Genomic DNA, 22,958 nt, shown 5'->3' with positions numbered 1-22,958 from the left:
CTGCTAGCCTTGACAGAGAAGGCCCTAGCTGCTAGAATCACAACTGAGCAGATTCTCCCAATTGGTTGAAATCTTTTTTACACTATACTTTTATGTTTGTTTGTTTCTGCAGAGAAGGGCAATTGATAAGAAAACCAGCTCATATTAGGCATTTAGTAAACAAAGAAAGGAAGAGTGATTTCCAGGTTCTCAGTTGTTCGAATAAGATCTCCAACATCAGTGTCCTTTACGCACCATTTTTTTGTAGTGTAACTTCTTTTTTTTAAGTTGTATTATTATTATTGTTGTTGTTGTTATTTTTGAGAGAGAACAAGTGGAGAAGAAGCAGAGAGAGAGAGAGAGAGAGAATTCCAAGCCCAATGTGAGGCTTGAACCCACAAAGAAAACTGTGAGATCATGACCTGAGCTGAAATCAAGAGTCAGATGCTCAACTGACTGAGTCACCCAGGTGCCTCTTGTAGTATAACTTCTTGGTTAAACAGGAGCTAATCTACTATTTTAAAATATAAAACAGGGGCGCCTGGGTGGCGCAGTCGGTTAAGCGTCCGACTTCAGCCAGGTCACGATCTCGCGGTCTGTGAGTTCGAGCCCCGCGTCAGGCTCTGGGCTGATGGCTCGGAGCCTGGAGCCTGTTTCCGATTCTGTGTCTCCCTCTCTCTCTGCCCCTCCCCCGTTCATGCTCTGTCTCTCTCTGTCCCAAAAGTAAATAAAAAAAAAAAAAAAAGTTGAAAAAAAAATATAAAACAGTGTAAGTGGGGTGGCCCTGGTTGAAGGGAGGTAGAATCCAGAGCCCTACCCCCTGGGACTAGACACCCTTTCCCCACCTCCAACTCCCTCTAGCTGGCAACTTCCTCTGGGCATGGCGGGAAACCCATTGCCCACCCCTTCACCCACCCAGGGCTCCTGGGCCATGTGGCACCACTCTCAATGACCAAAGGTCCTGTATCCTAGACTTAATCCACTAGGAAAGTGAACTACAGATTCACACCTGTGGGAGGGGCGTTGAAAATCATCTAATCCAGCTCCCTGGCTTTATAGTCAAGGAGACTCAGGCCTGGAGCACTCTTGTCCTGGGAGACATGGTTAGATAATTATAGAACCTGGACAAAACATCAGGTCTCCCGGTGCCCATCCAACAACCTCATTTATTTTCCTGTATACCATGCTGCTTGCTTACATTTTAGAAAGATTGGAGGAAAACAGTACCAGCCAAAACAAAACAAAGGGGACTTCTTATTAAAACCCAGTTAATAGGTACGTATGGTTCTCTAGGATTATTCCTCAAGCAGTCTGGCTAGCCATTTTATTCTTTTGTGTATCTCAGACACTTCACATTCAGCATGAAAATGGTAAACCCATAACCTCGGTGAGGCAGCATTTTGTCCCTCGTGGTTGCTTTGTAGCTCCGGGCTTCATACCTGGGGGTGGTGGGCGGAGGGATTTGATACTGAGAGACAGACAGGAAATCATCATGGAGAGGAAGGCTTACCATGGGCACAAGGGGTGTCCAGGCATCCCTCAGTGAAAGGAGCAACTTCCCCTTCTGGGTGCCCACAAGGTCTGGAAATCTCTTTCTACCGCCTCCTATCACAGGCTTTTCTCCAGCAGTGAGCATGTCACAGGGGTTCATGGAACACTCAGGAAGTACAAAGACACATAACGTCCGGGCCTTTTATCCTTTGCAAAGGCACAGGGGACCGCCAGAGGCCAGAGAGCAATCCAGCTTTGAGGATGCAGTCGTACCTTTTGTAGGAAGGTTCTACACTTCTCCAGCTGAACTCTGAGCAAGGGCGATGGAGTGTCTCTGCAGTCACCTGTCCCTGCTGACTCAGGGAGGAGACAAGTCTGACTCAGGCTGGTCTGGACTAGCTTGGGACATAGAGGTGGTGACATACAGAGCCAGGTGACTAGAGTGAAGCGCTCAGACAAATTGGGGCCAGGCCACTGGCCGAGGACCAGGGCCACGGACGTTAGTAATAGTCTCACAATGCAGTTACGTGCGTGCAGGGTTTGAAGTTGATGCACATCTATAGCTTTCTATACTTATGGTTAACGTAATTGTTTAATAACCTACCGATAACTTATGCCATAGCATGAATTCAATTCTGTTCACCTTATTATGTTGCCGCTTTGCAAATTCATGAGTTAAAAGAAATTGCTTCATGCGTGTTGGGAAATTAGAGCGACTGTTGCTTGGAACTGTGCCTGTTGCACAGGATCCAGAATCGTATCCTCGACCTCGGTCTCCACGAGCTTCCTGCAGGAGATGAACCCAGAGAACCGTTCCAGGCAAAAGAACACTTTGACCCTGGCCTCCATGGCCATTCTCTGGAACTTTGCTGTATATCCCGCGGAGCAGTCCGGCTTCGACTTCAGGTCATGATCCCGCAGCTTGTGAGTTCAAGCCCCGCGTCCAGCTCTGTGCTGACAGCTCGGAGCCTGGAGCCTGCTTCCGATTCTGTGTCTCCCTCTGTACATATCTGGCCCACGTGGACTCCCCTGGGATTTCTTGTCTTCACCTCAGTGGTGTGGCTGACCATGGCCCCATGGCCTGACCCAGATCAGGAGCTGTGGCTGTCGGGGCATTGCTACACCTGCTGTGTGTCCACCCGGGGCTTTTGGACGGAGAGCTCCCAGGACCTCCTAGCTGCTCTCACAAGTTCTCCCAGTGCCCAGGGTCCCCAGAGTCCTCCCTGCCGGGACACCTGCCACCTCTGGAACTCACACACACCCTTTCAGACGGGGGAAGGGCCGAGGGCACTCCTCATGGGGATGTGCTGCAGGAGGGGGCCTCCGGTAAAGTCACCTGCCAAAGCTCGTGTTCTCATCTTCAGATTTCACTTTGGATAGGTGTCAGAGGTCAGCCCAGGCTGTTGGAATGAAGTCTGGTGGGTTGTTGACCTGGAGCAGAGCAGAAATGTCTTCTCCCCGCTTTTAGGCCTGGAGGATATTGTGGGTAAGTGCCAAAATGCATGTGATGGGATGAGCCCTGCCCCACCTCTGCCATCACCCGCCCTGTCACCTCAGTCTTCTGGAGGCAGAATGCGGTCCCTGACCCTCAGGCCGTCTGAGGGCCCGCAGCTCCAGCAGGAAGCTAGGCGCTGGTCTAGGGCCTGCCTTACCCAGCGGTGACTGGTGTCCTCCCATCTGACTTGATGGGGAGATGCCCCGGAGAGCACACAGGGATGGTCACCGAGGGAAGAGGGAGGAGCCCGGGGAGGGCGGGGGGGGGGGGGGCTCTAATGTGTCGCTTCTTATTAAAATCTCTCGAAGCCAGGGAACGTCCAAGGATGGAAGGCAACCCTGGGGATCGTGAAGCCTAGTGGTTCTCAAACTTAGTGCACCAGAATGATAGAGACTGTGTGAAGAGCTCAGTGTGAAGTTTGGGCCCCGGGTGTTCTGTGTTGCCCACCCCGCGGTGAGTGGTAAGCACTCGGCGGGAGCTGTCCCGTGGCGGAAGGTGACCCGGTGACCTGTTCGTCCGTCGTGCGTTGCTTCCTCAGGGAAGACTGGGCTGCGGCCAGGGATCTAATCATGCGAGTCCTGGACACGGAGGGAGTGACTTTGTGTAACAGGCTCTCTCTGGCGGGCTCAGGACACCCCGTTCTCCGAGCCCCAGCTCCGACAGAGAGGCTCCGTGTTTATCCGGCCCTCACCTTTGAAAACTGCCAACACAAACGGGCGGACGGCTTGTTACCTGGGACACTTGATTAAGTAAAACCAGAGCTCTGTGCCCAGGGGAGCAGCTGGAGGACGGAAGGCTCTGGAGGGAAGGGTTATGTAAATACTGGCTGAATAATTGGGTTTGTGTGTTGATTAGATAAGGGCGGAGAAACTGAAGCCCGGTGAATAGCAATGAAGCTTCTAGGCTAGTAATGGCCTGATTTGAAAGTCTGAGGCAGGACCGCCTGGCACCACAGGGTGGAGGGGGTGGAGGGTGGATTTCCCTGATGGGTCTGTGGCGGCTGAGATAATGCCTGGTGACAAGGGGACAGAAGTTAATGCCTGGTGACAAGGGGACAGAAGTGCGGGACCTCTACGTCTGCATGCCCCTTCACAAGCCAGTCCCCAGGCCTATCTGCCCGACGTCCTGTCCTCAGGGGAATTACGAGGACAATCAGACAGATGGGAGCGCTGCCCCTGGGAGGTTAAAATCCTATTGAGGCTGAAGTCAAATTTTGCAGGTTAACCAAATCCTATGTAAATATTTGTAAGCATCACAAATGTCACGACCAGCCATTTGTCGGCTGGGGAGTCAGCCCTGGGGATGAAGAAACAGCCGGGGAACAGCATGCACTGCCTGTGAGCTGGGTTCTTTGTACTAGCTGTCTTTGGGGCTCTGGGACATAGATGGCCTCATCTTCACTTCATTCGAGGGGAAACTGAGGCCCAGGAAGCTTGAGTAAACTTGCAAGTGTCCACCCTAAGAAGAGGAGGAGCCAGGATTCGACACCATGTCTGCCTCAAGGCACCGCCCATGAGACAGGAGCCTGGGCCGGAAGGACAAAAGGGACCCTGTTGAGCAGGTAGGTCAGCTCCACTCCCGAAGGTTCTTCTCGTTCCTGACCTTCGATGACCTTTGAGTGGTTCTGAGTCAGACCAGAAGGGCCTGAACTGTGTGTCTCCCGTCCTCCGAATCCCTATGTTGAAGTCCTAATCTCCAGTACCTCAGACTGTGACTGTATTTGGAGATGGGTCCTTTAAACAGGGGGTTGGGTTACAACGAGCTTATTAGGGTGGGTGCTAATCCACCGTGACGGTGGTCCTCCTAGAAAGAGGAGAGGGACACCCAGGTGGCTGAGTTGAGCGTCCGGGTGACAGTCGGTTGAGCGTCCGACGTGGTCGTGGATTCAAGCTCCACGTCAGGCTCTGCGCTGACGGCTCAGAGCCTGGGGCCTGCTTTGAATTCTGTGTGTCCCTCTCTCTCTCAAAAATAAATAACTAAACAATCAAAAAAAAAAAAAAAAAGAGGAGATTAGGAGTACACAAGCAGAGGGAAGGCCGTGTGGAGACCCAGGGAGAAGATGGTCTTCTGCACGGCAAGGAGCGAGACCTCAGCAGGAACCGACCCTGCCGACAGCTTGATCTCGGCCTTGCAGCCTCCAGAAGTGTGAGAAGATACATTCCTGTGGTTTAAGCCCCGCGGTCTGTGGTACTTTGTTACGCGGACCCAGCAGACTAATACAGGCAGAGGGCTTTGATCAGCGCTGCCCGAAGGCCTCTCTCTCCTCTGCTCTGCTCCAGATGCTTTTTAAAAAAAAAAAAATTTTTTTTTAACGTTTATTTATTTTTGAGACAGAGAGAGACAGAGCATGAACGGGGGAGGGGCAGAGAGAGAGGGAGACACAGAATCGGAAGCAGGCTCCAGGCTCTGAGCGGTCAGCCCAGAGCCCGACGCGAGGCTCGAACTCACAAACCGCGAGATCATGACCTGAGCCGAAGTCGGACTCTTAACCGACTGAGCCACCTGGGCGCCCCCCTTTGCTACACATGCTTAAATCACACCAGTTGTGATTCCCACAGAGAACCATTAGCAAATTCAAGACTAGGTGGTTTGGGATGTAAGGATGATGGGAATTCACAGGCGTGAAAAGCTTCTTGGAACTGGAGTCATCAGAGGAGGCTTTATAAAGAATGGAAAGTGGCTGGTCCTTGAAGAATGAGGAGGATGGAGATAAAGAAAGGAGAAGAGAGAGGCCCCCAGGTGGGCGTTCCTGCCTGTTTTCAACAAAAAGTAGGCAGAGGCCTTGTTCCAGAGCCCTAGGGGTCTGTGCTATGACTTCCCTCTTGTGGATCTCCTAACCCCCGCCGCCCCCCACCCGGGTCACAATTTTTAATCCATCAAAGATACCTCCAGCATCAAGGAATCTTCCGGGATCTGGTGAGTTATATGGTCCAAGCAGCCTGAAGCTGCTGCAGGGGTTCCTTCTTGCTCAGTGACCCACTCAAGACTGGGAGCCTTCTGCGTCACCTGACAAATGGGTCAGAGAAGTGTTCCCATGTGCTATGTTTGCGTCCTCTAAAACCTGAAGCGCCCTCCCTACCAAGCACTGTTCCTCCTTTGTTAGTGCAAGTTGCAACAATTTGTCCTCTACTGTGGACAGTATTGGCAGGAGTATTGGCTTTGGAAAATTTTCTTTGTCACCCGGTCTCCATATTTCCCCACTCTAACTAGGGGAGCATTAATAGCTTGATCTCAGGTCTTCGCAGGTCTTCCTTGGTAGGGTAAATCCGCTCTAACCGTCTTACCTCCTTGAGCTAACTGACCCTTTCCTGGATCGTGTGAAAAGGAAATTGGTATCATTGCCTCCTTCTATGTAGATTTTCTTTATGTCAAATCATCAAAGAGGCATCTCAATAAACTCTTGGGACTGGCTCCAGGCGTCCTTGTCTGAACACTGAGTTCCAACTCGCATGTCAAATAAATTCTCCCTTACCCAGCCTATGCCTCCTCACCCCACATTATCATCAACATTATTCCCACATGTTTCCCAGTTTTTGACAGTACTGATGATCCAGGACTGCAATTCCTTTGGTATGTAAACTTTATCCTGGAACATGGGCTATATTTTCCCATTTAGGTGACTTTTGTCCTGGAATCAATCAGGGTAGCTGGGAGCAAATCTAGAGGAGAACAAGTATCATCATGCAAGTCATGTGCTTCAGGAAGGTCTTTTGCTGCTTAATTTCCGGGCAAAGGAATATTCTTTTCTAGGGAGGAGATTTGGGCTGCCTCTGATGGTTCACTGGATTCAGGACAGTCTAGAGGCTCCAAATTCTCAGTCCCATCCATTCAAATAATCTTGTTACAGATCTCAGAGTCCCACTTTTATTTATTTTTTCTCATCGGGGCCTTGACTTTGACCTAGAACACCTACCCAGACTCTGGATTCAGTCTCCTCTGTAACCATTATGGCTCTGCTGTGTTTACAGTTTGATCCCGAGCCTGATTTTCAGCCTAGCTTGCCCTGTGACTGCCGGAGGCTAGAGTCTCCTTAAGGCCACCATATTTGAGTTGGCAGATGACTGCCCTGAGCTTATTATTTCCTCTTATTAAGAAGGTTTTCAATGCAGTTAAAAACAGTCAACTTCCTCCATGTACCATTCTAGCATCTAGTACCAAGACAATAGCTTGTCTTCTACTTGTCCCTCATTCCAGTTACCCGCAGATAAAAGCATTCAGTCTTTCACCATTAAGTGTGATATTAGTTGTAGGAGTTTTTTGTAGATAACCTTTACCAGGTTGGAAATACCCATCCATTCCTAGTTTGCCAAGAGTTATCATCAGGAATGGATGTCGGATTTTTGTCAAATGCTTTTTCCAATGTCAACTGAGATCATATAGGGTTTTCTATTTTTGGTCACTTTCCGTATTATTGGATTTTATGTGTTAAAATTTTGTTTATAATTTCTTTTTTAAAATTTTTAAAAACATTTATTTATTATTGAGAGAGAGAGACAGAGCATGAGCAGGGGAGGGGCTGAGAGACGGGGAGACACAGAATCCGAGGAAGGGGCCAGGCTCTGAGCTGTCAGCACGGAGCCCTGGCAGGGCTCGAACTCACGAACAGTGGGATCATGACCTGAGCCGAGGTTGGACGCTTAACTGACAGAGCCACCCAGGCACCCCAAACTTTGTTTATAATTTCTAATTCTATGTTTATGAAAGGCAGTGATCTGTAGATTTCTCTTCTTGTAATGCCTGTGTCTGGCTTTATTTTCAGGATAATAGCTGTCCTAGAATGCACTGGAAAGTAGTCTCTTCGATTTTCTGAAAGAACTTGTGTAAGATTTGGTATTATTTCTTTATTAAACGTTTCGTAGAAGTTACTACTGAAGTTATCTGGGCCTGGAGATTTCTTTGTGAGAAGGCTTTTAGCTACAAATGCAATTTATTTGATAGTAATGGGACTATTCAGCGTAATTAGTTTTTCTTGAGGGAGATTTGGTAGTTTGTGTATTTCAAAGAATTTATCCATTTCGTGTTAGTGTTCAAATTTATCGGCATAAAGTTGTTAACAAAATGTCGACATTTGAATATCTGTAGAATTTGTAGAGATAGTCCTTGTCTCATTTCTGATAATAGTAAATGGCGTCTTCCTTCCCTTTTGCTTGATCTGTTGAGCTAGAGTTTTGTCAGTTTTATTGTCCTCTCAAAGAAACAGCTTTTATTTCATCGATTTTCACTATTATTTTTCTGTTTTCTGTTTTGTTGATTTCTACTGTAATTTATGTTGTTCTATCCTGTCTTTAGTTTTGGTTTTATCTGATTTTCTTTCCCCCTAGTTTTTAAAGCTTAAAGCTATGGCCATTGATTTGAGACCTTTCTTCCCTTCTGATTAAGGCATTTAGGGCTATTTCTAAATATTACTCTGGTAGCATCCCACAAATTTTGAAGTGCCATGTTTTCATTTCCATTCCGTTTTAAGTAATTTATAAATATCTATTTGATTTCTTCTTGACATGTAGGTTATTCAAAAGTATAATTTTTAGTTTCTAAATATTTGGGGATTTTCCAGAGATCTTACTATGATTGTTTGCCAGTTTAATTCCATTCTGGGAATAGAACATATAGTGTGCGATTCGAATCCTTCTCCAATTTATTGAGGCTTCTTTTATGGCCCAGATCTCTCTTGATAACTGTACTTAAAAGAATTTTTATTCTTGTTGAGTGTTCTATAAATGTCAATTATCTCGAGTTGGGTGATAATGTTTTTCAAGTCCTTGTATCCTAGTGATTTTGTCTGCTTGTTCTATCTATTTTGGGAAGAAGAATACTAAAATCTTTGGTTATAATTGCAGATTTGTTTATTTCTCCTTGTACCTCTTTTGAGTTTTTGCAATACTATCATGTGTTTTGAAGCTCTGTTATTAGGTACATAAATGTTTAAGATTGTTATGTCTTTTTGATAAATTGATCCCTTTATGCTTGGGAAATGACCTTCTTTATTCCTGGTAATTTCCCTGAAGCCTATTTTGTCTGATATTAATTTAATCATTTCAACTTTCATTTGACCAGTATTAGAATGCTATATCTTTTTATATTTTTTTCTTTTAACTGACTTACGTCTTTAAAGAATGTTCCTGTAAGTTGTATATGTAGTTGGGTCTTACTTTTTTATTCCATGTGACAGTCTCTCTCTTTTAATTGGGATGTTTGGACCATTACATGTAATATTATTTTTTATATATGATTTATTTTTTTAAATGTCTATTTATTTTTGAGACAGAGAGAGCAAGCACAAGCAGGGAAGGGGCAGAGAGATAGAGGAGGACAGAAGATCTGAAGGAGGCTCTACACTGTTAGCAGAGAGCCTGATGTGGCCCTCGAACTCAGGAACTTTGAGACTGTGATGTGAATCAAAGTTGAACAGTCAACCAACTGAGCCACAGAGATACCCCTATACATACGATATATCTATCTATACATATTTTTTAATTAAAAAATTTTTTAACTGCTTTTATTTATTTTTGAGAGAGAGAGCGCACAAGCTGGGGAGGGGCAGAGAGAGAGAGGGAGACATAGAATCTGAAACAGACTGCAGGCTCTGAGCTATCAGCACAGAGCCCTACATGGGGCTCGAACTTGTGAACTGTGAGATCGTGACCTAGTCTGAAGTTGGATGCTCAACCAACTGAGACACCCAGGCATATTTTTATATTTTTATATTTTTAAGTGTAAGTCTATCGTTTTGCTGTTTTCTATTTGTCCCATCTGTTCTATATTTCTTTTTCCTATTTTGATTTCTTTTAGATTAATTGAATATTTTTTGTAATTCCATTTTAACTCTTCTGTTGGCTTATTACCTATAACTTTTTAAGTTGTTGCCTTAAAGTTTATAACGTATATCTTCAACTTATTATAGCCTACCGTCATGTGATATTATATGATTTTATGTGCAGTGTAAATACACTACAATAACATATTTTCATCCCCCGACACAGACTCTATGCTATTGTTGTCATATATTTTATATTTTACTAATACATGTAAGTATTTTACTAATACATGTAAGTGCTAAAATACATTGCATCTTTCATGTTTAAGTGGTTACTTAGATTTTAGAGAGATTCAAAATAGAAGAAATGATCTTATATATTTACTCATGTAGTTGCCATTTTCAGTGCTATTTTTTTTTTTTGGTATAGATGTGTATGTCCATGTTATATCAAAAAAAAAACAAAACAAAACAAACAAAAACTTGACCTCGTATAGAATTTCACATAATAGATTCACATAATAAAATATACTCCTAAAATATAGACTAAAGAGAAACGACATCAGAAAAGGGAGAGAAGGAGTAAGAATATGTGTATAGAAATTTCAAAAAGATAGTCAGTTCAGACCTCATTAAGAAAGTACCTTTTGAGTAATACCTAAGGGAAGTAAGCCAGGTGGATATCTGGATGAAGAATATTCCAAGTGCTAAGGCCTTGAGGCGTGTGTAGGCTGAATAATGGCCTCTCAAAAATGTCCACACCCTAATCCCAGGAAACGGAAAATGTTACATTAATGGCAAAAGAGACTTAGTGGATGTGACTAAGTTTATAATTCTGAGACAGAGAGATTATCCTGAATTATCCAGGTGGGCCCAATGTGATCACAAGAGCCTTTGCAAGAGGAAGGAAAGAGGGTCAGTCTGTGAAGGTGTGAGAACATCGCGCCACTGGTTTTGAAGATGACAGAAAGGGCCATGCGCCAAGGAATGCCTGCGGCCTTTAGAACTTGGCCTAGGCAAGGAAATGGATTCTCCCCTGCAACCTTCAGAAGGAACTTGGTTCTGCTAACTTTTTGATTTAGCCCAGTGAGAACGATTTAGATTTTTGACCTCCAGAGCTGTAGGACAAACTTTTGTTATTTTAAGCCACTAAGTTTGTGGTAATTTGTTACACAGAAATAGTAAACTCGTATAAGGCATGATCATGCTTGATGTGTTTGAGAGGTAAGGAGTGGAGAGGTCATCTGAGGTCCTTGCAGGACGTTATAGGGACTTTGGTTTTTACTGAGGGAGGTGATTTGACTTATGTGTTTTTTTTAATATATATATATATTAATTTTTTTACCATTTATTAATTTTTGAGACAGAGACAGAGCATGAACAGGGGGAGGGTCAGAGAGAGAAGGAGACACAGAATCTGAAACAGGCTCCAGGCTCTGAGCTGTCAGCACACAGCCCGACGCGGGGCTCGAACTCACGGACTGCGAGATCATGACCTGAGCCGAAGTCAGACGCTTAACCGACTGAGCCACCCAGGTGCCCCAATATATATATTTTTAAGTTTATTTATTTGTTTGAGAGAGACAGACACAGTGTGAGTGGGGGAGGGGCAGAGAGAGAGGGAAAGAGAGAATCCCAAGCAGGCTCTGCCCCTGTCAGTGCAGAGCCTGATGTGGGACTCGAGCTCACGAACCATGAGATCGTGACCTGAGCTGAAACCAAGAGTCAAATGCTCAACTGACTAGGCCACCCAGGCGCCCCTGATTTGACTTATGTTTTAACAAGATCGCTCTGGCTGTTGTGTGGAGAATGGGGGCAGAGGTGGCAGTGATAAAGGCAGAGCAGGGAGGCCACAGAGGAGGCCATAGCAGTAACCCAGGGACGAGGTGATGGGGGCCTGGTAAGCAAATTAACCCCTTGGCCCTTGTGACTGCCCCTGTGTTTTTCCTGAGTGTACTTCCCAGCACCCAATCCTCCTCCTTGATGACCATGATCTTTTTTTTTACCTTTATGCACACCTCCAAGTGCTTCTTAGTTGGCAGTCTTTTGTTATGTGCCTTGGCATCCTTCCCACAGTCCCTGATGAAGCTTACACGGGAGCTGCCGCTTCCTTCTCATGAACTGGTTGCTGGCGATGACTCCTTCTAATCATGATTATTGTCTTTTTCCAGCCTCTACTGAGTCTGATTCTAAACTTCTAGATCTGTTGCCTCTGTATATTGTCTTCTTCTGTACTTTCCGATCGATCTTCAGTGGGCTTTAGACGGTTAAAAATGTATCTGGGGGAAAGTTTATATTTGACTCCAAACAAAACAGTGTAACCATTAACTATTAACTAACGGCAAGTATTTACGTGGGTCTTACTAGGCTTCAGGCTCTATTTCATATTATGTATTCATACCACATCGCATAATTCTCACAAATCCAGGAGGGAGGTGCTATTTTCACCCCTTATCACAGGTGGGGAAACTGAGCTATCGAGTTTGAGAATTTTCTCTAGATCCCATAACTACTAAATGGCGGAGCTGGGACCTGAACCCAGAAAGTCCTGCACCAGCGTCCATGCTCTCGAGTACCACCTGACACTGACCTTAAAAAGGAGCCGAATTTTATATCAGCAAGTAAAAGAATTTTCTTTCCTTTCAGCTGTTGCTGACATTGAGTCTTCAGTGAATAGGAGCATCATCATCTCTCAGTGGAAGAAGCAGGCAAGAGAGAGAGAGAGAGAGAGAGAGAGAGAGAGAGAGAGAAGAGAATGTTTTTATAATATGGGTCTTGGCCAGATAATAGAAGGGATGTTCCAAGGCGTCTGCCTCTGTGAGTATGGGTCTTGCAATGGAGCACACAAGAAATTTGGGTTTCATGTGAAAGGGTCAACACCCTCACTGCTTTCTACTCAAACACACATCCCATAGATAGCAGTTGGCAATTAACTGATTGATTGATTTCAAGGGATTTTTAAAAAAAAAAAAATTTTTTTAACATTTATTTATTTTTGAGACAGAGAGAGACAGAGCATGAATGGGGGAGGGGCAGAGAGAGAGGGAGACACAGAATCGGAAGCAGGCTCCAGGCTCTGAGCTGTCAGCCCAGAGCCCGACGCGGGGCTTGAACTCACGGACCGTGAGATCGTGACCTGAGCTGAAGTCGGACGCTCAACCGACTGAGCCACCCAGGTGCCCCACAAGGGATTTTTTTTAATATGAAATTTATTGTCAAAGTGGTTTCCATACAACACCCAGTGTTCATCCCCACAGGTGCCCTCTTCAATGCCCATTACCCCCCACCCCTCCCTCCCACCCCCCATCAACCCTCAGATTGTTCTCAGTCTTTAAGAGTCTTTTATGGTTTGGCTCCCTCCTTCTCTAACTTTTTTTTTTCCTTCCCCTCCCCCATGGTCTTCTGTTAAGTTTCTCAGGATCCACATAAGAGTGAAAACATATGGTATCTCTCTTTCTCTGTATGGCCTTTTGTATCGAAGGATTTTTTTTTTTTAAAGTCCTTCAAAAGTCACAGGCTTAGACCCCTTCTTAAAAGTGAGGAAAATGCATGCTGTTATGGGCTGACTTGTGTCCCTCCAAAACGATGTTGGAGTCCTAACCCTCAGTACCTTCGAATGTGAATTTGTTCGGAGAGAGTCTTTACAGAGGCAACCAAGTTAACATGAGGCCATTAGGGTGGCCTAATCCAATATGTCTGGCATCCACATAGAGAGGGGAAATCTGGACACAGACAAACACAAGGAGAGCAAGCACCATGTGAAGGTATGGCAGAGATTGAGGTGAAGCTTCTACAAGATAAATAACACCAAAGTTTGCCAGCAAACTACCAGAAGGTAAGGGAGAGGCCTGGAACAAATCTTACAGCCCTCTGAAGGAAGCAACCCCTGTCAACACCTGGGTCTGGGACTTCCAGCCTCCAGAGCTGTGAGACAATAGATTTCTGTTGTTTAAGCCAGCCCGTCTGTGGTACTTTGTTACGACAGCCCCAGCAGACTGATGCACGCGCAGACAGGTCTTACTGCAAAAATATCCCTGTGTTCTTAGTCTCTTCTATTTTCTCTCTTCTCTCTTGTTTTCATTTCTCCTCTTACTCACGTGTTCTCTGATGCTTGTGGTCTCTCTGTGCCCTCCCTCCCCCCTGCCCCCCAAGTCTCTCTCTCTTCATTTCCTTGGAGATTGTCTGCTTCAGGTGGTTCTAGGACCCAGGGGACATGGCTGACATCTTAGGGGCCAGTGACCTATTAGAAACTGTCTGGCTCCACCCCTGAATTCCTCAGCTCAGTTAATACATTGCCTGGCTTTAAAGAAATGCATTCAGGAGGGCACTTGCTGGGATGAGCACTCGGTGTTATATGTAAGTGATAAATCACTAAATTCTACTCCCGAAACCCAACGTTAACTAACTTGAATTTAAATAATCCTAAAAAAAAGAAATGCAACAAAGGCAGAGGCCAACCCTGCCGCTGGGCCAGGACAAGTTTTGAGGGTAAACCCAGCCCTTCTGGTTTGCTGAGCCACAGTCTGACTTCGAAGTGTATTATTGGAAGATATTTTGAACCCTCTCATGATGCAGTGGGGGCACTGTGCACCCCACTGTGCCCTCTGTCATCTCTCCCACTGAATCAGGGCTAGTGAGGCAACATGCCAGGCCTTTTGTGACCTCTTACCTCCAGATTCCCAGGGAGGGCAGTAGATGTGGACCCTGGAGTCTACCTGCCTTTAAGCCTGATTCTATCACTTCTCTTGGCTTCCTCACCTGTGAAATGGGGACAACAGTCGACCTCACAGGGTTGTTCTGTGCACTGACATGAGATGGGTAAGTCACGTAGAATGTGGCCCGGAAGACAGGAACTGTTCAAAGAAAAACACGTGCCCTGTTCTTCTCCCCAGCCCTAAAGTGGGGGAGGACACGTTTGCCCCTGACTTTCCGCAACAGAAAGGGCAACGAAATGACTATGTCTCTAGAGGAGCTGAAAGGGGAGGGCAGCCTTTCGTGTAACCAAACTCTGTCCCTAGTGGCAGGGCAGTTAACAGACACTGACTGGCAGAAACCTCTTTAGAATGTGAGGGGTATGCTACCATGGATCAAGTTCCTCTGAAGGTTGATTGATGGTGGTGGCCAAGAGCTTGCTGTGCAAGTGCTGGCCTTCACCATGGAACCGGCCCTGGGCTGACGTCTGTCTCCCTGCCCAGTGCCTGGAATGCTGCAAGGAAGGGCCCACATTGGCCTCTGTCAACCTGGGGCTATTTATTAGAACTAGGGGCCAACAGGAAGAGCCTCGTTCTGAGCCTCAAAGATGTTGCTTAGACCCTCTCTCTCCCCACTATTTCTCTGACCCTACTTGGAGGCAAGTTCCCTTCCCATCCCATTTCAGGTGTAATTTTAGGTTTATTTCGATTCTGGCAAGGTGTAGTGATTTACGATAAAGATTTCTTTCATTGCTGGCACGCTTCTGCATAGTAAACATTTATTGGACCTGCCTAGAGCAGGTGCACCAGTCAGTTGCTCTGGGTGTTTGGGAGGAGGGCTGGGTGGTTATTTGGAGGGGTTAGAAACGTATGTGCTCAAAAACACCATCTCTAAGTCAAGACAGAAACTGAAGCTACATTTTGAGCACAGGTTTTTTCCTTTCCCCTAGAGAGTGGAGAAAGGCAAAGTCATTCTTGGGTTGTGTCGTTGATTTTGGATTTTATGGCTTGAGCGTGACTAGTGTAAACTTTGCTACTCAGAGTAGGTTTTCCTACGAAAGCCTAACAGTGAGTGTTCTCATGAACGCTCTTGTCACATTCCCCAGCCCCAACTAGCCACAGGCTCTGATGTCTCTGGGACCTCACTGACCTTCCAACCATAGGCTCAGCCCCTTCAAGTTTCTGAGCCACTCCCATTAGCAGATGGACTCTAAGTCTCCGTAGCAGTCCGAGGTCTCATCTGCTTGTGGAAACTCTGACCTCACACATGGTCTCAGGACCACGGGTTCCCCTAAATGCAGGGTTCTGTCCCGACTCCTTCATTTGCAATCTTCATATAGAGCAGCAACCAATGTTTTCTGAGCCTTCGTTGCATGTAGGACATTGATGGCTACAAAGAGGGAGGCTGTCCCCAAGGCGTGCCATTCTAGCTGGGGAGATAGAAATGGAAGATTCTAACACAAGGTAATGAAAGAGAGGTAAGAACAGAACACCGTAGGAGCCTTCCGCAGGGACCCCTAACCAAGACTGGGTAAAGGAGACTAATCTAGGGAAGATTTCCCAAAGGAAGTAGAATACTCCCACCCCACGCCTGGGACTGGAGCCCTGATTTAAACCTCTGTGCATATGGCTGGGTTCTGCTCTAGGTCACAGTCCACCTGAACCTAGGACACCCCATTGCTGCCCTTAAGTATCGCATTACCTGAGGACTCCTGGTGCCTTATCTGCCCCATGTACCAAAACCCCAGCCACAGTCACCAGCTGGGCCCCACATGGGTTCCCCACACTCAGTCATTTCTTTGGGATCCAGTCCCAGATGGTGATTTGCACTCTATTTGGGAGTGGGGGAGAGGTCTTTCCCTAGTAACCCGGCTGAGATCCTTGCTGTCCTTCTGACTGAGCTAATCTGAGTGAAGGCAAGATCTTTGGTGGATAGTACATTGACTTCCATTCTCAGTACATCCAAAGAATTCTGCCCTTGACCTTCAGTGGGCTGGTTTTGGGTTACCTTGTGTACCCTTCAAAGTGCCACACACAAGTGGCGCCTGGGCGGCTCAGTCAGTTAAGCGTCTGACTTCGGCTCAGGTCATGATCTCGCGGTTCGTGAGTTTGAGCCCCGCGTGGGGCTCTGTGCTGACAGCTCCGAGCCTGGAGCCTATAGCCTGCTACGGATTCTGTGTCTCCCTCTCTCTGTCCCTCCCCTGCTCGCACTTTCTCTCTCTCAAAAACAAATAAACATTAAAAAAAAAAAAAAACCAACAGCAAAGTGCCACACACAAGAGGCAAAGACAGATTCTCAGGGAACAGAAAGGAAAGGAGCTGAGTAGTGGAGGGGCAGCCTTTTCCTCTTTGGAAAGTCACGAAGACTCAGCCTGTCTGCCGGATTCTATCTGAGTTCATTAGCATCAGAATACACATAAAAATAACATTAGCTTCATTATTCATGAGCCCCCGGATTATATCTGAGTTTATGCTAATAAACCCAGAAACTCAGATATAATCCGGGGGCTCATGAATAATGAAGACACTGCTATTACTTGGAAAACGCCAAGGACTTAGAGTCTCTCTCCCAGGAACCAGGGACCCACATCATTTGTGACATTTCCCTGAGGCTCAATTCTTTCTCTAAATTCTTCCCCAGACTGACTCTCAATCTGCCCAACTCAGTTGGAAATGTAATCCCGGCCTGCCTTGTAGTACTTTTTCCGTTTATAAACTTTGTCTCTGCAAGTAGACGGTCAAGGCCTTGAGGCCAAGGGCTGTGTCACACTTCTTTTGATCACCATCCCCCCCACCCTGCCACCCCTTCCCTAGAGCTTTGCCAGACTCCGTTTAAATGCTCGCTACACACAGGCCTGAGTTGATGAATGTCATCTGTTATTTTAACATTTGTTTTTGAAGTGGTATATTTTTGAGCCACCTTTTAGGTAGACAGTTTTTGAAGCTTATGTGAGAGATCTGGGCCATCCAAAGGGGCGTGTGTACTTTTGCTTCACATCTTGATGTTCAAGTGAGCTTTTAGAAATTGCTAGAAGGCAAATTAAGAGCAGACTCAAGGGATCAGCCATCCCTGGGAACTGTAAATGGTGGCCTAACCCCTGAGGAATGTGTGTACAGAATAAGAATGGGGGTGAAACAGAGTGGGCTGGAATGAGGGGTGGGGTCCTCTTCTCATCCCTGCATGAGCACCACACTCTCTGGGACAGGAGATGGTTGGTAGCCTTCCCTGTTAGGCCAAGTGATGCCAGGCTGAATCCAGTGTCTCAGCAAGAGATGGTTTCATTTGTCTGCAAAGAGATGGGAACGTGAAGGGGCGCCTGGGTGGCTCAGTCAGTTGAGCGTCCGACTTTGGCTCAGGTCATGATCTCACCACTCGTGAGTTTGAGCCCCGCGTCGGGCTCTGGGCTGACAACTCAGAGCCTGGAGCCTGCTTCCGATCCTGTGGCTCCCTCTCTCTCTGCCCCTCCCCTACTCTCACTTTGTCTTCCTCTGTCTCTCAAAAATAAATAAATGTAAGAAAAAAAAAAAGATGGGAACGTGAGAGGTTGAAGAAGTTGACTTAGGTGGGGTTTACAACAACCAACGATACACAGCCTTTCATCTCTACCCCGTTGTGCTAAGTCCCCTGGGTCTCCTGCCTGGATCTCCCAGCTTGATCCACCATTGGACCTATTTGTCTATTGATTCGGACACCAACCAGTATGCTGGGATTCAATTCTGGCACTAACTACACGGAGTTAGAGCAGACCCCATAAATCAAAGGGTGTGGCCCACAATAAGAGTGTTCTCATTTCTGACTGACTAGCTGCAAATCTGGGAGGTTCCCACGATCCCCCTCAGGTTTGATAACTCACTAGAATGGTTCAAAGAACGTAGGAAAGTGCCATGCTACAGTTACCGTTTTATTGTAAAGGATGCAAGTCAGAAACAGCCAAATGAAGAGGTACGTACGGCAAGTTCTGGAAGGTTGCAGACGCAGAGCTTCCGTGTTCCGTCTCTGTGGAATCAAGGCACGTCACCTTCCCAGCACAGTGACGTGTTCCCCAACCAGAAGTCTCCACCAAGCTTCAGTGTCCAGAGTTTGTTTTGAGATTTCTTTATAACGGCATGGTTGATTGAACCATTGGCCATGTGACATGCGGCTTAACATTGGCCATGTGACATGTGGCTCAACCATCAGCCCCCCACCCTTCCCTGGAGGTCGGGAGGTCAGGCTGATGCCAGTGGCCCTAACTCGCTAATCAATCACATGGTCGGTCTTTCCAGCACGATCAGAGCACCCTGAAACTAACCGGGGGCCCACGTGAGTCAGCTCATTAGCATAAACTCAGATACAATCCAGGGGCTCGTGAATAACGAAGACACTCCTATTGCTTGGGAAACTCCGAGGACCTAGAGTCTCTCTCCCAGGAACCAGGGAGAGAGGCCAGTCAGATTCTTTATCGTATGATACTAGCTTTTAGCCTTCTGGTTTTATTTTCCAGATTCTGACTCATGCGTTGGCTGTGAGCTTGAGGAAGTCATGACATTCTCTATAGAAGGGAACTGGAGCGATCCCTCAACTCAGCGCAGATAACATTCTGATAACAGGAGCTTCAAGATCACTGGAAACAAAACACTGCTGTTCACTTGCGCGGTCTGGCCCTTGCAGGTTGGTGCCGCTCTGTCCCTCAGGGGCTTCCTACTGGGCCCCAGGTTCACGGAGAACTTCATTAGAACACGGCCGGCTGCCGTGGCAGAGGGGGAGAAAGAGCGTCTCCAATCAGGCGTGGGCCCTTATTATGCCTTCTCACTTCCATCCCTTTTCATTGGCCAAAAGACGGGCTTCTGTCGAGGGATGACCGTGACCCAATCTGAGATTTAGGGAAACAAATTACTGTCCAGGTGATAGAAGGCCAAGGCAGAGACAGGAGGAAAGGAGGGGAGGGGTGTCAGAGGCCGTGGGGATCAGTCACATGAGGAGGCAAGGGCAAGGAGGGACCCAGGGGGTTCCTGAGGGGTCTAGCTTGGGGAACGTGGGGGCAATGGCACCCAGGAGGTCAGGAGAAGCCGACAGAATGTTCTCTGCCTTTGCAAGATGGTGCTGGAGGCAGCATCTGGGCTTCCAGCCAGCGGGGGAATATAGGGAAAAGAGACGTTTCTTCTTCTCATAAACAATCAACCCATCAATAAGCAGGCGGCCCTCTTAACCTGAACTCCCTGTGTTAACCGAAAGCCAGGAGGACTTTGACCATGCAGGCTCCGTTGCATAACTCGTTTCAATGGGCTATTGTTTTCCTGCCTGGATTTTTTCCATGATGGAAATGATTCGTGTGCCATGCTGGGCAGGACATCATATGTAAATGCTTCCTGGGTTTGATCTCCATACGGGGCATGAATTAATGCTTGTGCGAAGGCACAGAGTAGGTAGTAAATGGATTTAATTAACTTCAAGTATTTGAGCCATCATGGTGGGCAGTGGTGACCTAAGGTGTGGGTACCTGCTGCTTTCCAGCTTGGTCAGCACCAGCAATTGCCACATTTCGTGCTTAAACCACTCAAAGGAGTCTGATGGTGGAAAAGCCAGGGTGGAGGTAGGGAAGTCAGGCCGGGAGCCAGGTGTCTTTAATGTGTTTCTGCTTTTGCTGTGAACCTGGGCAAGTTGTGACATGTTCTAAAGATTTACCCAACTGTTCAAGGACAGTGATGGGGTGAGGGGGGTGGGAAGTTTGTAGAGAGCTCCCGAGAGGAATTCTAGATGCCAAGCCACCTTCCAGAAAGAAGAAGAGGTTCGCTTTCCCTCTCTCCGCCACGGGAGTGAACAGGGACCCTGCGGTTTGCAAAGGAGCCTCTACAGCCTTCCCCTTGCCCTCCGCCAACCACAGTGGACTCTGTCTTTGCCAGCTGCCTTCCTGAGCTCTTCCGTTGCGGAGTCAGGGCCAGGCGGGGAGAGAAAGGACTGGAGACTCCTGGAGGCACGTGCTGAGGAGTGGCCGTGGCAGGAGAGTCAGAAATTTCCCGACGGGAGAGAATCTGTAGTGGAGGTGAAATGAAGGAAGCAGACAAGGAAAGACAGCTGTCCACCGGGGACTGGGAGGGGGCGGGCTTTGCAAGGAGGGGTGGCGGGGAGGGGGCAGGGTGAGAGAAAAGTTACGGAGGGTCAGTGGGAGAGAAGGAGAAAGAGGACTTCAGAAAAGTCTCCTGTGCATGAAACGCCACCCCCCGACGTCATCTTGAAATCTAAGTACGAATTGACTTGATCTTTCATTGAAAATTCTAGTGAAATGGTTCTTTCCTGGAATCCGCATGTGCGGCTTGGGGGCTCCCCGGAATCTGAGCTCCTCTGTGGCTTGGGTCACTGTGGGAGCTCACTGCTAGCCGGAGACGCCCCGCCTGGAAGGGCAGGGGTCTGCGCCTGGGCTTTACCCAGAGGCCTGCTGGGCAGGGCTGGCGGCCTCCTGGGGCCTCAGCTTACCCAGCTACAAAACTAAAGGGCTCTGCCCACTCCCTCCTTGACTCTAGCTTCTCTTTGAAAGCCCCTCAGGGGCAGGCCCCTGTCTACACTTCTGTGCAAGGGCGGGCACTCACTGCAGGTCTGTGGAGCAGGGAGGAAGGTGTAGGCATCCAGGGCGGTCCTTTCTTCAGCACCGGAAACTTTTGGCCACATTTCCTTTCCTTTCCTTTCTTTTACTTTTATTTGCGAAGATGCGGCTGGTCGGTCAGCTTCCTTCTGTGTCCTCCCCACCCGCAAACACTGGAAAGCTAAGCCCGCACCTCGCAGATCCTCTGCGCGCAGGTTCTGGACGGGACGCGGGTTCTGGATGGGACGCAGGCTCTGCCGGCCAAGGGCACCGGAGGAAACTACTTCGCGGTGGAGTTATGTGGGGAGACAGAGGCAGGGCGGGAGTGCTTTTAGAGGAAGCACTGTGGCTTGATGGCCGGCAAGCTCCTGATCGTGGCAGGGGAGCGGGGACGGGTCGTTTGTCACCTGGTCCTGTGGGGTGGCTTGGGGAGTTGAACCTGAGACCCAGCCTGGCCTGCGTGAGCCGTTCCATAGATTCTGTGAGCCTTTTGTTCCCTTACAGGCCGTCCTGTTCTGCTTTCAGACAGATGAGGTTCCCTGCAGCCGAGTCCTGCCTGACTCCCAAGAGAACCCTGGTCCGAAAGGCAGCTGTGAGGAGCCTGGCCCGCATTCAGGGGCGACTTCATGTTGCGATCCCGGCCACCATGTCACAGGGACTGATGTAGCTGGCTGGGTCCTTGACCTTCTGCTGTATGCCTCACTTCTCTTCCCCTCTGGAACCCGGTTGCTCACGTCCAACCCGGAAGGGGCAGTGGCTGAGATGGAAGGGGAGGAAAACCTGAGAGGGGACACTGTACCTCTGGGCTCTGTGCATGGGTAAGGAGTTTCTCCAGATGCGGCCTTTCTCTGCTGCTGCTGCTCTGATCCCTCTCCTGCCCAGAGCTAAGGCATTGTCACTGTCTCTGGTGTATTTTTAGCTATCCTGTTCCTTGAAAGCCTTTCCGATTTCTCTGACGTTGATTTTCCAGAACAATCCAAGGGTGGGTCGATGCTTTTATGTTTCTAATTTTCCGTGCTTTGTTTACTACAAGAGCAAACATACATGTTACAAAGGCTGTTTGTACGTTTGGATAATTAACTTCTCCTAGTGGTTAAGGCGGAGGGCGGAGAGGGCACGAGGTGGAGAAAGAGGGAGGAGGCTTTAGAGTCAGACCCGGCAGCTTTGAATCCGGGCTCACCACTCATTAGCTGTGTGGCCTTGGAGAAGCAACTAAACCTCTCTGAGCTTCAGTTTCCTCCTCTGGAGATTGGTAATAGGAACAGTCTCCAGCTCACTGCGCTGTTAGAAATTGAAATAAGATAATGAATCTATAACGATTTGGTTGGTTCATGATACTTATTAAGGGCTCTTTATAAAACTCTTATTGTAGTCCGCCTCAGTGTTTTCGTCTGTAAAAGGGACAAATAGTAAAACACCATGAACAAAATAATACAGAACTGGCTCTAGAGCAAAGAAGTTTGTATGAAGCAAACCCAGTGGGCCTTGTACCTTAAGGCTTACTGGCCTGACAGAGGGTAAGAGGAGATCTGAATGGTTTGGGGGAGCCACTGAGGAAGGTAAGAGCCAGGCTCATTTAAAGGGATGTGGGGAGGGGCGCCTGGGTGGCTCAGTCGGTTGAGCGTCCGACTTCGGCTCAGGTCACGATCTCGCGGTCCACAGGTTTGAGCCCCGCGTCGGGCTCTGGGCTGATGGCTCAGAGCCTGGAGCCTGCTTCAGATTCTGTGTTTCCCTCTCTCTCTGCCCCTCCCCCGTTCAGGCTGTGTCTCTCTCTGTCTGAAAAATAAATAAACGTTAAAAAAAATAAATAAAAAAAAAAAAATAAAGGGACGTGGGGAGGACGAGCCTCTGTCTCTTTCCTTGCCTTGTACTGGGATTGATGTCCTCTCACCATGCACAGACCTCCACAAAAGGGCCAGCAACAAGCAGGTCTAGGACTCTCAGGGTAGGTTTTCTTTCTGTTGAACATTTACATATGGAGTCTTCCT

The 22,958-nt window shown here is 47.7% G+C and overlaps 2 long non-coding RNA genes across 4 annotated transcripts in view; one reads left to right on the top strand and one right to left on the bottom strand.

Moving 5' to 3' along the window:
• The window catches only part of LOC131492491 (uncharacterized), an 88,858-nt gene extending 66,148 nt beyond the window's left edge, over window positions 1–22,710 (top strand). Inside the window, exons 1-4 of one of the 3 annotated variants that reach the window (XR_009252066.1) lie at window positions 2,812–2,956; window positions 12,366–12,536; window positions 18,895–19,061; window positions 21,475–22,710. This is a non-coding gene — a long non-coding RNA (uncharacterized LOC131492491). Of the gene's footprint in view, window positions 1–2,811; window positions 2,957–3,980; window positions 4,527–12,365; window positions 12,537–18,894; window positions 19,062–21,474 lie in introns of those variants that run through there. The other 2 variants (XR_009252065.1, XR_009252064.1) reach the window with 2 other exon arrangements.
• LOC131492493 (uncharacterized) lies at window positions 1,126–3,723 on the bottom strand. The gene is made up of 2 exons (XR_009252068.1): window positions 3,474–3,723; window positions 1,126–2,940 (listed from the first exon to the last, which is right to left on the bottom strand). It is a non-coding gene; the product is annotated as an uncharacterized LOC131492493 (long non-coding RNA).
• Window positions 22,711–22,958: the final 248 nt, after the last annotated feature.

The sequence above is a fragment of the Neofelis nebulosa genome, chromosome 13 (genome assembly GCF_028018385.1).
Source record: "Neofelis nebulosa isolate mNeoNeb1 chromosome 13, mNeoNeb1.pri, whole genome shotgun sequence".
Classification (NCBI taxonomy): Eukaryota; Metazoa; Chordata; class Mammalia; order Carnivora; family Felidae; genus Neofelis; species Neofelis nebulosa.
The sequence above is the reverse complement of the archived record's forward strand: the minus strand, read 5'-3'. Positions and strand labels throughout refer to the sequence as shown.